Source organism: Mauremys mutica, chromosome 1 (genome assembly GCF_020497125.1).
Source record: "Mauremys mutica isolate MM-2020 ecotype Southern chromosome 1, ASM2049712v1, whole genome shotgun sequence".
Lineage (NCBI taxonomy): Eukaryota > Metazoa > Chordata > Testudines > Geoemydidae > Mauremys > Mauremys mutica.
Genome location: NC_059072.1, coordinates 323,810,038 through 323,824,448, shown reverse-complemented (window position 1 = coordinate 323,824,448; position 14,411 = coordinate 323,810,038). Strand labels below are relative to the sequence as shown.

Below are 14,411 nucleotides of genomic sequence, written 5' to 3'. Positions count from 1 at the left end.
TCATTTTGTCCTGTCTCTCTCTATTACCACCATAGTTAACAACTCTCCCTGGTTCCTTCTGAATCTCTAAAAACTGCCCCATCTCAACCTTCTCAAACCTTAACGGGGGGAGGGATAGCTCTGGTCTGAGCATTGGCCTGCTAAACCCAGGCTTGTGAGTTCAATCCTTGAGGGGGCCACTTAGGGATTTGGGGCAAAAATCTGTCTGGGGAATTGGTCCTGCTTTGAGCTGGGGGTTGGACTAGATGACCTCCTGAGGTCCCTTCCACCCCTGATAGTCTATGATTCTATGAAATTCTTTTCTTGACAATGACAGATTAACTATCTCTAACCCCACCTCTAACTTTTCTATTCTCAATTAAGTGCTGAAATGGTTTGGGACTTGCCTGCTAGTTTCTTTTCCATGAGGTAGGAATGCTGTGCAACCTAATAAATGAGTTGTCCTCCTCCTGGGTGGCCATGGAGGCACCTTTAGGCTAAGTGGACTACAGGAAGTCCCACCCTTACAAATGATTTCACCTGGAAGAATTCTTCCACAGATGATAATAGCAATAGTACTGTGCTTTATAAATTTGTAAAACACCTTCCACTAATGGATGTCATTGTGCTTTATAAACATTAAACCTCACAAAAATGATTTTCACTTTACAAATGGGGAAACTGGAGTAGAGAGAGGTTAGTTGAGAAACCCATGATCATGCAAAATGTCATTTGAAAAGTCTAGGATAGAGTTCTTCCCTCCTGACTCTTATGCCTGTGATTTAGCATTAGGCCATATATATACTACGTAAACCAGAGGTGTCAAATGTATGGTGGCCTGCTAACTTCCCACAAATCTTTGGGCTTGTGTGAATGACACTGTAGTTTGCACTATGGGGGTGTGATTTGTAGTGTGCACCAGTGTGTTGTATTCTAATTCCCCTGTGTAGACCATTCTAGCATGCATTGATCTAGTCTTGTTTCAAATCAATGTGCACTAAGGAAAATGTAGTGTGCACCAGCAGGGTCCACATGAGGTAGTTAGAGCACTCTACAAAAAACACCCCTAAAGTCCAGACTCTGGTACAGCAATCCAGAAAAACCTTGTGTACAAGTGTAGAACCACTTGCTCACGTTTAAGAGGTACTGGAGAGGCATAAGTCTGGTGGAAGTTGGAATGTGTCCTGACAAGGTAAAATGGCACTGAAGACAGCTTACCCCCCCCCAGCTGCCCAGGTAGATATCCCAGCTTGGCAAGTCAAAGAAAAGGAAACTCTAAATAATTCAAAGGGTGAATGTAAGTAATTACCAATATGGCTTATCTTTATCTATTTCTATTTCAAGAAATTTGCTGACTGTGACCTGCACCAAGTGACAGGCTATCAGATTAGGCATAGGAAATGAGTTTGACATCCCTGAAACAAACTCATAGGAAAAGATGAAGTAAGGGGACTGGCCTGTTGAGTTGCAGCCCTTAAACTGTTGGTCTTTCCTACTCTCAGAGCCTGAATTCTATTCCCATCTAGTTAGATGGTGCAGCTCTAAGAGCTTCTTTCTACCACTAAGACTAATCCATGTACGACAGCCATTAGATAATCTTTTCCCAGTATCTTAGAAAATGAATGTCTCTTGAGAACCGAAGAAGAAAGGAGATGAGATTTTCAAAGCACACAGACACCCCGCCCCCTTTGTCCTTTACAGTACAGACTCTGGTAAAAGGAAAAAGTCTAGAGCTAAACCGAAAAAGAGGACTAAAAAACATGTGCACTCCCTTATCTAGAGGGAAATTCCTCCCAAATGGAAGAAGAATTGTGTTTTTCCAAATTTAAAACTTCTGATAAAGAAATCTGAAACAGGCATTTTTGACCTTCGACTCTATGGTTGCAAAAGTGATTAACTCTTTGGAGTCTAAATTTGCTAAGCGCCATAAGAAATATTCTACTAAATCAACAAAGAAAAGGTAGAAGCTATTTTAGTTGATGAAAGAGTGGAATAGACAATTTGGTAGTGGAAGAACCCCAAAAAGGGCTGCTGATTGAACAGGCAGGCCCCGTTGAGTTAATAGTTCTAAAAGCACAAAATCGCATTATGTCTAAATTCCCACCAATAATTGTTCCTTTTCCTTTCTCATTTAACTCTGTGCAGCCTTCAGCACTTGTCAACCACTCCATTCTTGTGGTCTGCCTCCACAACTATACATGCATTTCTGTTTCCCAGTTGCCACATTCACCTTCTGCTGCAAATCCAACTGCTTATTCTCAAAGCAATCTTGAGAGAAAAGAAAAGTGCGACTTCCTGTGCACAGAGAAATCTCTTCTAGGGAGCATCATTGACTAAAATTCTAGCTTTTTATTTTCTACTTTTCCCATCTTATCTCTACCTATATACAGAGTTGTCAGATCTAAATACCAACTGTACATATGTTTCAGCACCTTAAATGATTACACCTTATCTACACCCTCTTCTTACCTTGACCACAAATCTAAGACTTCAGCAAAACGTTTTCCAGTTAAATATAAAAAAAATATATATTTCTTTTGGGCAAAATGAGCATCCTTAAGCATGACTGTTCTATCTCCCTCCATGACTTAGGGTATGTCTACACTGCCCACGTTACAGTGCGGCTACAGCAGTGCTGCCATGGCTGCGCTGTGACGTAGGCAGTGTAGTCACGCTTTATCGCCAGGGTAGAGCTCTCCCAGCGATAAAGCACTGTCTATGCTGGCTCTTTTCAGTGCTAAAACTTTTGTCGCTCAGGGGTGTGTTTTTTCAAACTCCTGAACAACTAAAATTTTAGTGCTGAAAGTGGCAGTGTAGACACAGCCTTAGATCTCATATGCATTAGAAAACTTGCACCAGTATAACTACCATCAGTTTAGTTAAGTTACTGCATGAAATCAGTAAGGGCAATTTAAACCAGTTCAAATGTGCATATACATTATGGGTTTACAACAGTGTAAATAGACTGATGTTACTTAGGCCTTGGCTACACTTGAGAGTTACAGCACTATAAAGCCACCAACAGCGCTGTAACTCACTCCCCGTCCACACTGGCAAGGCACATACAGCGCTGTATCTCTGTGGCTACAGTGCTGCTTGTACTCCACCTCCCCGAGAGGAATAAAGAGTATAGCGCTGCTGCTGAAGCGCTGCGCCACCAGTGTAAACAGGGAATAATCTTAGTACGCTGTGACTGACCTCCGGAAGCTTCCAATAATCCTTTTAAGTGACGGTTCCGCTCTTTGTTTTGTTGTGAACTCCGGGCTCCGGAGCTGCTTATCAAAAAAACAAACACAGCTCCTGTTTTCTGTGAATGAGCAGAGGCAGGGGGCTCCCTTTGGAATGCTCACAGCTAGTGTTTGCTTGAAGAGAGGGGGAGGAAGGGGGCGCGAGGAGAGAAGCAGCGTGGCGGGCGGGAGGGGGGGGTCTGTTTCAGAGCGGCTGCTTATCTGGTCTGTGAGAAAAAAACAGCTGCTGTTTGCTTTCAGTGAGTGAGAGAGGGATGAGGGAGGGGGTCGGAACTTGCAAGGCAGGGTGCTGACACAGTGTCGGCTCCAAAAATCCACTTACTCTCTCCTCCACGCTCCCTGTCACACTCCACCCCACCCCTTTTGAAAAGCATGTTGCAGCCACTTGAATGCTGGGATAGCTGCCCATAAATGTACCACTCCCAATGCTGCTGCAGATGCTGCAGATGTGGCCACGACAGTGCGCTGGTAGCTGTCAGTGTGGACAGACTGCAGCTCTTTCCCTACTCAGCTGTACGAAGACAGCTTTAATTCCCAGCGCTGTACAGCTGCAAGCGTAGCCATACCCTTACACTGGCTCAAGTTTTCTAATATAGGATTTAGCCTTTCCATTTCCTTTTGTGGACCATAGCCCAATATCATTCTTGGACCTGAATGCTTCACTCCCATCGTCTCCTATCACTGCAAATATACTTACAAGTAACTTTGCAACTTTGCTTTTATTTACCACTCACTCAATTCTTCCAAGCAGCAGCAGCACAATTTACATGATTCTTTTCAGTTTCACTGTTGCTCAGAGTTCTGAATAGCGACAGTGAAACTGAATAATCTTGTTAGTTTCACTCCGCTATTTTATGAAAAAACTAATGAGAAGAGTAGAGGCACCACAGTAAAGTCCTTTATATACAGACTCAGGAAGATACTGCTGTGTAAGAGTTACAAACAGAAATTATCTTTTCAAAAATAAGTGCTTTAGAAAATTATTTTTTTCAAAATGAAAGCTAAAATTCCATAGAAATTTGTCATCTTGGAACCCCATCCCCACTTTCCAGGGAAAAAGTTTCCTATTCACCTCTGGATATAATATGGATTTTTCAAGCCCTGTCTTACTTTTGCTCTGCACTATTTATTTTTTCAAACTTTAGTTGCAAGAGGTAAGTCGTTTATGATAGTTTTGATGAAAAATGTACAAAATATATGAGAATCTGAAACAGTGAGCTCTTCAGACCTACTGTACATAGAAGAAATCTCCATCTTGCAAGGATAAAGCTAGTTGTACTACATATTTTAATACCAAGGCAAGTCAATCAGTTTATAATTGGTTCTAATTATCACTTTGACAAGCTGTAGCATCGTTACCTGCAATCAAGTAGCACTAAGAAAGGTGAGAAATTCTTTTCTACCATTGGAGACAAAGAAAAAAAAATCATTTCGACTAAAAATCACACTTTATCAGTAAAACCATAGTCAAACACATCACCACAAATGGGAACTGATTTTTGAAAGGTAAAAATTGATTCATATAATCTAATGATCGCTATAAGCAGTGATTAAAAAACCTGATTTCATTATAGTAAAAAAAATCTTACTGGGTATGTATTATTTAAAAAAGCAATAATTCCTACAGAATGTAATACCTTTCAAATGTGTTATAAAATGGTGCAGATTAGTTTAAGGGAGCTGTAAAAATATAGACAATTATTTATAATATACTGCTATGCATGTAACAATAAGTTAGCCAATGAACAGCAGTAAGAGGTAAAGAGAAAGATGTTATGTTAAATGCAAGATTGTGAAACCATTCTAAAACAGTGCGGTGTAGACAACGTATTCAGTCGACCTAAGCTAAGTAGACTCTAGCTATGTTATTCACGTAGCTGGAGTAGCATAACTTAGGTCAACTTACTGCAGTAGTGTAGACATAGCCTTAATTTAATCAACACCAGTTGTAATACTCCGAAGAAGTAGGGAAAAAGAATGGTCAGTGTGGATCTGCAGAGGCCATATGTTTAGAATGTTCCAGTTACTGGCTGCTAAGTAACCGTCTTCTTTCTTCCTTACAAGTTTGCCTCTGCAGGTCCCCATTACAGTTAATTATATAGCAGTAGCAACCCCAATAAGCAGGAGAGGAAATGAATAAAAGACCACTCTCTTGAAATGTGTTTTGATTTGGCTTCAGAGCCATAAAAATGTGAATGATATTCCAAGCAGCAGTCTCACAAATCTTAGAAACTGATACATTATGGAGATAAATTATGGAAGTGGCTATTCTAGTAGAACAATAAAGTATTTTTTGTGTTCCTTGAATAGAAATTCACTGCTTCATCAGACTTAGAACCACTGTTTTTTTTTCTGGTATTAATCTCTGAGGCAGGTAAGAAGTTTTTGTTTTGTTTTTGTCCAGTGCAGTAGTCTCCCATCACCAACCTCTACAGGCCACTTAGTGAATTGCACTGATGATGCTTCCCAGGCTATACTGCCAAAGCTAAGAAGAAGAAGAAAAAAAGTTACAGGAACAGATTAGATCTTCAAACATTAGGTTTCACATTTTCCCCCAAGAAAGTGTATGTAAAACAAAAGCAGATTTGTCATCTCTCTGACTAGAAAACCAGAAGAGAAAAATCAGTTGCCGTCTCAGCGCAGCCAGACATTCAGAAGTTGTCAAACACACTGAGTCAAAGCAGGTCCTGATGGGAAAGCAAATTCCCATTCAGAGAAGACAAAATTATTAATTTTAGTGTTCTCTATTATGCCAATCTGCTCTTCAAGCTTGGAACTATTTGGAAGCAGCAAACAATAAAAAAAGAGCACTTGGGAAGGAAAAGTGAAAAAGATGTCTGTCAGTTCTGTAACATACAAGCAACTGAAAGGTGATTTGGTAAGGACTTGTAGCACTTCTCTAAGGGCTCAATTTTTCCACAGGTAACCAGATCAAGTTTCTCATGGAATACTGCATCAGAAAATGGAAGCTAGATGGATGAAGCAAGTAGGCTAAAACTGGGAGAAATAGGACACATGGTGGAGCGTAAAGTTACTTTTTCAAGAAACTATAGCTTTATGAAAACCATCTGGTAGGAAGTCAGGAATGCCTTGTGTGTTCAGCCTCAAGGACTTGTCTTTCTCCTTGTCCAGCATGAATACCAGCTTCTCCAAATGGTTGGTAGAAGATTTTCTGAATTTCTAAGGGAAATTAATCAGTACCCGGGCCTGACCATGTTCTACATTCAAGTTCCATGCACCACGCCTCAAATGTTATTGATCCAGGTAGATCCTGGTGAACTGAGGTGCCAAGAGATTGGAAGCATCCAGGAAGGACACGCTGACAAGCCAAGGACACTGGCTTAGTATAGTGTGATTAGGACTGCTGAAGCTCTATGCTGGCTAATCTTTCCAGCTATTCTGGATCTGATGAGAAAGGCATTTTCCCCTCAGCCAGTGGCAAGATAGGATGTCTGTGCTCACTAACTGTGGCTGCCAACAACAGAAGCAGAATCAGTTATCTTTCTGTTGGACTGGGTTGCAAACAGATGAGCTTGCACACAGAACTACCTCAGTGCAATCTGATCAAAAAGTTCTGTTAGCTCAGGGGTGGGTAAACTTTTTGGCCTGAGGGCCACATCGGGGTTGCACAACTGTTTGGAGGGCCAGGTAGGGAAGGCTGTGCCTCCCCAAACAGCCTGGCCCCCACCCCCTATCTGCCCCCCCACTTCCCACCCCCTGACTGCCCCCCTGAAAACCCTCAACCCATCCAACCCCCCCCGCTCCTTGTCCCCTGACTGCCCTGCCGACTCCTATCCACATCCCTGCCCCTTCACAGGCCCCCAGAGACTCCCACTCCCAACCGTCCCTGTTCCCCATCCCCTGACCGCGGGGCCTGCACGGCGGCATGGCTGCAGGGGAGGTGCTGGGGACTAGGCTACCCGGCTGGGAGCTCAGGGGCTGGGTAGGGCGGTCCCGCAGGCCGGATGTGGCCCGTGGGCCATAGTTTGCCCATGTCTGGTTTAGCTTCTATTCTCCCGTATCCAGTTTGCAATGGCAAAGTCAGTAAGCCTGACCGTTGGCCTTGCCGAAAATGTATGTGGCTCTAAAAAACTGACCCATGTGTTCCAAGTACAGAAGAATCTTTCTGACCTCTCTGTTCAAGCTTTTGCTTTTGTTCTGCCTTGTCAGTTGAGATAAGCCATAGTGGTTCTGCTTTTGCACTCCAAGTGACTGGCTATGATTCTTGGAGGGACTCGCAGGAGGCAACATTGCCTGCACCTCAACAAGGCTGATGGTCTTCCCAGGAAATCAACACTTGTCCGGCCCCTGAGGTCCCATTTGAGCTCCCCAACCCAACAGGCTTGCACTGGTCATAGGTCAGACTGCTGGAGATCTAATCACATTTGGATTTTACCTTGGGTCTAAATCAATGGCTCTCAAACTTTTGTACTGGTGACCTTTTTCTCAAAGCAAGCCTCGAGTGCGACACTCCCTTATAAATTAAAAACACTTTTAAATATATTTAACACCATTATAAATGCTGGAGGCGAAATGGAGTTTAGGGTGGAGGCTGATAGCTCGCGACCCCCTGAGGTGTCCCAACCCCCAGTTTGAGAACCCCTGGTCTAAATGGATGTAGATATTTGGTGTGTCTAGCTTCAGCCTTTCAAAGAACAATTAAAAAAAATTAGAATGCTACATTTCCATTCAAAACACATGGAGGAAATAAAAACCTGTTCTACATACTATAAGCATTCAAAAGTGGTTAAAACCAGTTTGATTACTAGTATAACTTTCACAAAAAAATGCAACTCTGGGCTAAGACCAAGCATGGAAGATTCCAGCCCAAAGGAATCAAGAACAACCAAAAATGGAAGGTTAGAATGGAAATTAGTATTGAATATCGCATGCTCTTCTTGCACCTGCTATTACCCATCTGGGTAATTATATGTTCACCCCACCTCCATCACAATAGTATGTGAGGACATAAATGTTGCACCGCAGCCAATGAGTACCTTTAAAACAGATGTTACCTAATTTCTTAGTACCACAACATTTGCTACTGTTAAAAGATACATGCTACAAGTTACAATTCATGCAACAATGGTAAAAATGTATAGGATTCTGATTTTACTGTATCTGCTAAGACTTAGTTAATTGTCAGTTAAAACAGGATGTTTCAGAACTGATTAAGCTCCACTGCATTAATTAAAACAAACAAGTAATCTGTCAAAACTATTAAGTATCTAAAGTCGGAAAAATCCCAGAGATATTTTCAGAGGTATGCCACACAGCATGTTATGCTAAATATAGTCTAAATGGTGTGCTATGTTGTACAAAATATTCATTACAAATTAGAGAAATATTTACAGAGAGACAGGAATGATCTGAAGAATTCTTGAGACTTGTTCATATGCAAAAAGAAGAAAAGTAACGTCTATTTCTAATCTTATAAATATCATGATAGTATGTCACAAAACTGGAAGAGTTGGCTAAAGAAGGAACTGCTGTAAATTTCTGAAATTCTAAGGCAGCCCACGTTTATACAACAAGCAGATTCTTGTTATTAATAACCAGATATTTCCATTACTTGTATTACAAGTATTCTGTACGTGTACAATATATATTCATTCATTTCAAAGAATCCATTTTCTATTCAAATGACATTAAACAACAAATAACTTTCACACTGAAGTAACTAAATCCTTCAAGATGTGTGTTGTGAAAGATTAGTTGTAAGCAAGAGGCAAACAATCTGAAGTCTGAGTGGTTTCATTGTTCACACTGTTTTTGTTCAAAAAGTTTTGCTTTTAAAATGTGATTTTATTCAATCAAGAAGTTACATTATTGGCAACTGCTGCTGTCCAGAAAGCTGCATAGTTAAGAACTGTACTTTTCACTCATCATTCCCTGACAAATAATTTTCCTTAAGCAACATAAGTGCCTTGTTTAAGAAAGGTAAGAATTTTGATTCTGCATGAGTCTTTAGCAAAACTCAGCAGAACCATGAAAGGAAAAAAGAAAACAAAACCAGAAGCTCACTAAAATCTCATTGTTGTCTCTAGCAACCTGTCTGCTTTGGGAGCAGACCTAACTACAACCTTGTTTAAATATTGTTGCTAATACAGTTCTAGCAATATTTATGCTACAATAAATTTGTTAGTCTTTAAGGTGCCACAAGTACTCCTGTTTTTTTTGCGGATACAGACTAACACGGCTGCTACTCTGAAAAAAGTTCTAGCAAAGTTATTATGACCAGTGGGGAAAGGGACTCTAAAACAAAACCAAACAAAAACTCCAGGAGAAACAAACTCTGCTGGCTGAACCATATTACAGACTTACTCCTAGGTAATCCTTTCCATTCTTTTATCACATGGTTCTAAATACAGTTCTCAAACAGAAGCAAACACACATCTTCATACTGGGCAAAGAAACTGCAAAATCTCTTAGTAACCCTGTTTCAGAAAGATAGCTCAGGGCACATTTATTACAAACAAGTTTGACTCAAAAGACAACAGTATCCAATTAAGCAAAGCAGTTATCTATACAATAACCTCACAACTAACCCAAAGTCAATTCTTAGCTGCTGCAACTGCTAGCAGTTAAATACACCAAGAAGCAAAAGTGCTGTCTGGCCAAAGGACCAGATGTGATTGCTGGAAAAATATATTCCATTGCTTGGTACCTGGACTCAGTAGCTGCTAAAGTACATCTTCATGAGTTTATTAGCCTTGACTTCAATACTACAAGATAAACAGTAAACACCAAGGGGTTATAACAAAATTAAACAGAACATGGCAGTATTTCAATTATCTCTGTCTAAAAAGCAATTTTCCAATAAGTTGTACTATTAGATAAGCCAGCCAGCTAAAAATCACCACCCCACCATTGCAGATATCCTTTGCAGTTCAGATAACAATGCTAACACAAAAACAATGAGGAGTCCTTGTGGCACCTTTGGCCTGATCTACACTGGGGGCGGGAGATAAGTCGGTCTAAGTTACGCAACTTCAGCTATGAAAATAGCGTAGCTGAAGTCGACGTACTTAGAGCGGTGTCTTCACTGTGGTAGGTCGACTGCTGACTCTCCCGTCGACTCCATCTACGCTTCTCACTCCGGTGGAATACCAGAGACGACGGGAGAGCGCTTGGCGGTCGATTCATTGCATCCTCACTAGATAAATCAACCCCCACTGGATAGATCGCTCCGAAGGTAAGTTTAGACATGCCCTTACAGACTAACCAATTCATTTGGGCATAAGATTTCATGGGCTGAAACCCACTTCATCAGATGCATGGAGTGAAAAATACAGTAAGCAGAATATATATCATAGCACATGAAAAGATGGGAGCTGCCTTACCAAGTTGGGGTGGGAGGGGTTTAGTGCTCATGAGCCAATTCAATTAAGGTGGAAGTGGCCTATTCTCAACAGTTGACAAGAAGGGGTGAATACCAAGGGAGGTAAAATTACTTTTGTAGTGCTAATGAGGCCAATGTAATCAGAGTGGCCCATTACCTTTTGGTGGGGAGGAGGGAAGAGAACAGAGTGCATCTTTGGGCAAAGAAGAAGTAGTTACTCACCTTGTGCAGTAACGATGGTTCTTCAAGATGTGTGTCCTTATGGGTGCTCCATTGTAGGTATGCTTGTGTCCCTGAGTTGCTGTTCGGAGAACTTCGGTAGCAGTGTCCGTCAGGCCCGCACATGCACTGTGTCTCCTTGTGCTTTGCCACAAGGCTAATCAGTACACACGGGTCAACCCCCCTCAGTTCCTTCCTTACCAATCATTGACAACAACTCCGAAGTAGGGGGTAGTAGAGTGGGTTGTTGAGCACCCATAGGAACACACATCTCGGAGAACCATTGTTACTGCACAAGGTGAGTTTCTTCTTCTCCTTCAAGTAGTGTCCCTATGGGTGCTTCACTGTAGGTGACTCCAGAGCAGTATCCCTTCTGGAGAACTGGGACTTCAAAGTTAGGTCAGTTATGGATGACAGTACTGTGGAGCCAAAGATGGCATCAAAGGCAGAGTCCCCAATGACTGCATAGTTGTCTGAGAAAGTGCGGACTGATGCCCATGTCGCTTCTCTACAGATCTCTGAGATAGGGACATCCTTGAAGGCGGCGACAGATGAGGAGATAGATCTTGTGGTGTAAGTATGAATCGAGTCTGGAGGGGTCATTTTGCAAATTTGGTAGCACTGTCTGATGCAATTCGAGACCCACTTAGAGAGCCTTTGTGCTGATATTGCTGAGCCCAGGGATCTTTCCACAATGGAGAGGAAAAGTATTGGGGACTTCCTGAAGGCCCTCGTTCTGTTAAGGTAGAATGCCAGGGCTCTTCTGACATCTAGAGTTTGAAGTATAGCCTCCCTGTTGTCTTTGTGAGGCTTGGTAGAAGACTGGAGGGTGATTCAATTGATTCATATGAAACGGAAAAAGTACTGTGTAGGTTGGATGTACCATTAGGGCTGCTATCTCTCCTATTCTTCTGGCCGAGGTAATAGCTATCAATGCCATTTTCATTGATAGGTATGTCAGCGAACAGGTAGCCATAGGTTCAAAAGGAGGCCTAATCAGCCTTTTCAGTACCAGGTTTAGGTCCCACATGGGGATAGGAAGTTGAGGCTCAGGGGAGAGGTTTATTATACCCTTGAGGAAACTTTTTGTGGTTGGTTGTGACAACACTGAGTGCCCCTCTACCGGTTGGTGAAAGGCAGTGCTAGATGGACCCTAAGAAAGCTTAGGGATAGTCCTGATTTTTTAAGGGTTAGAACATAGTCTAGGATGTGTAGAAGAGATGTGGATGTTGGGGAGATTTGTTTGATATGGAAGGGTATCTCCACAGATGACCATTTGCCTTGCGTCATGAGGCCGTTTAAATGTGCACCCCATCCTCTGAGTGATGCGTTGGTGTTGAGGAGCGACAATGGTGACGTCTGCGAGAAGGGGATCCCTTTGCACACATTGGCTGGGTACTTCCACCAGTCTAAGGAGTTTTTGATCCTGGTGGGTAGTGACAGGGGTTTGTCCAACCTGTCCCTGTTTGGTCTGTAAACTGAACTGAACCACAGTTGGAGGCAATACATGTGGAGTCTGACATGTGGTATCACCACCGTGCCTGCTGCCATATGTCACCAGAGTTGGAGGCAGAGCCTGGTTGGTATTTGTAGACTACATTGATTGATGTCTATGAATGAAACTATGGATAGGAACCTGTGTTGAAGTAGAAGGTCTTTGGGCTGGAGGGTGTTGAGGTTGGCCCCTAAGAATTCCAAGCACTGCACTGGAGTGAGGGTTGACTTCTGGGTACTGATCGATAGACCCAGTTCTGTGAACAAGTGTATCATAGTATTGATGATTTAGTGAGCCTCCTGGAGAGATTGGGCTCTTAGGAGACAATCATCCAGGTACAGGTAAATCATTATCTCTTCCAAGCATAAATGAGTGGCTATCACTGAGAGAACTTTGAAAAATATTTTTGGGGCTGATGAGAGCCCCTCAGGGGAGGACTCTGTATTGGTAATGGTTGTGTCCCAGAGCAAACCTGAGAAATTGTCAATGAGCCTTTAGGATCAAGATGTGAAAGTAGTCATTCTGGAGGTCGAGGGCCAAAAACCAGTCTCCCTGTTCCAATGCAGGGATGATCATTGATAAGGTGACCATCTTGAACTTCTGAGCCTTGACAAACTTGTTGAGAGCTCTGAGGTCCAATTTGGGTCTCCAACCTCCCTTCCTTTTGGGTATTAGGAAATAACAAGAGTAGAACCCCTTGCCTTATGGATGGTGAAGTAGTGTTCAGAGCAGGAGTCAGACCAGGACAGATACCAGAAGGTCAGAGTCTGAGACAGGCCAGAGGGCAAACCGGGAGTCAGCTGTCAGGAGGCAGGTAGGGCCAGGTTACCAGGACATCAGTAGCAGGAACAGCTATTACAGGGGAAGCAGTCCTAAGCAGGGAGAATCCAGTTGCAGGGACAACTTCCTGTTTCTATGCTTGAGTTGAATAAGAGCTGGGAACCAATCAGGGCCCCCAGCATTCCAACCAATTAATCCCTGGATGGGCGTCCTCTGTCAGAGTTCAGCTTATACACTGGCAACTGACTGGCATATTACTGACCAGCTACTAAGTGCACTATGGACCAGGGTTCAAGACCCACTGTCCCTGACAGCAGCACCTCACTGTCTATACTGCTATTTATACCTTTGCTAGGGGGGCATGCAGTGTATATATGCTACACACTGCTGTATGCAGTGTAGATGTACTCTCAGGGTCTGTCTACACAGTAAAGAAAACCGCAGCTGGCCTGTGCCAGCTGACTTGGGCTCACTGGGCTCCAGCTGTGGGGCTGTTTCATTGCTGTATAGACTTCCACGCTCCGGCTGGAGCCCCAACCACCCCTGCAGGGTTCTAGAGCCTAGGCTCCCGCCCGAGCCTGGACATCTACATAGCAATGAAACAGCCCCACAGCCGGAGCCCCACAAGCCTGAGTCAGCTGGCATGGGACAACCTCAGGTTTCTCTTTGCTGTGTAGACATATCCTCAGTGTACACAACTATTTCTTACTGTTAAAATTAAAGCATTAAATGTAGCTTATTAACTCTCCATGTAAATTCATCCTCAGTATTAAAGCAATTCTCAAGTGAATTAAGCCTTCATATTTTATATACCTCAAAGCCCAAATATGTTAAAAATACATTAGAAGCTTATGACGCAACCTAGCAAGTTGAAGTTATCCTTTGATATTTCTTTTACAAGATAGCAGCACAGAGTAAATGCAGTAGGTTCCACAGCATGATAAACAGAGGAACAATAAAATACTTAATTATTGATGTTTTACATATTATGGTTTGCTAATAACTTTTTTTTATTTACACAGCTTGTCTTTCCAGTGAAGTGTTTTGCTTGCTATCCCTGCTGTTGCGATGTTTGAACACTGTTTACATGGCATGTAGCCAGGAATATAAAAGTCCTCAAAGCGCTCTCTGCATGTGTTGAGCTGATCAGTACAGGACGCCATCCTATGTACAAATAATAAGTCAGGCTCCCAAACCTATTTTACAGATTTATCTATAATTAAAAAATGGAGCAGACTGCTTACATTAAGAAAACAGTTGTAATAAAATTAAGAAAATAAAATTGAAGTAATCCAGCATGCAGTGCTGCACATGATAGCAAACAAAAGCATTTTTTGGACCTTGCCAT

At 42.4% G+C, this 14,411-nt stretch overlaps 1 protein-coding gene across 2 annotated transcripts in view; it reads right to left on the bottom strand.

Annotated features, from left to right (window-relative positions):
* MICU2 (mitochondrial calcium uptake 2) overlaps nucleotides 1-14,411 on the bottom strand; it is a 233,543-nt gene that overhangs the window by 82,850 nt on the left and 136,282 nt on the right. The gene's annotated exons all lie outside the window — the stretch shown is intronic.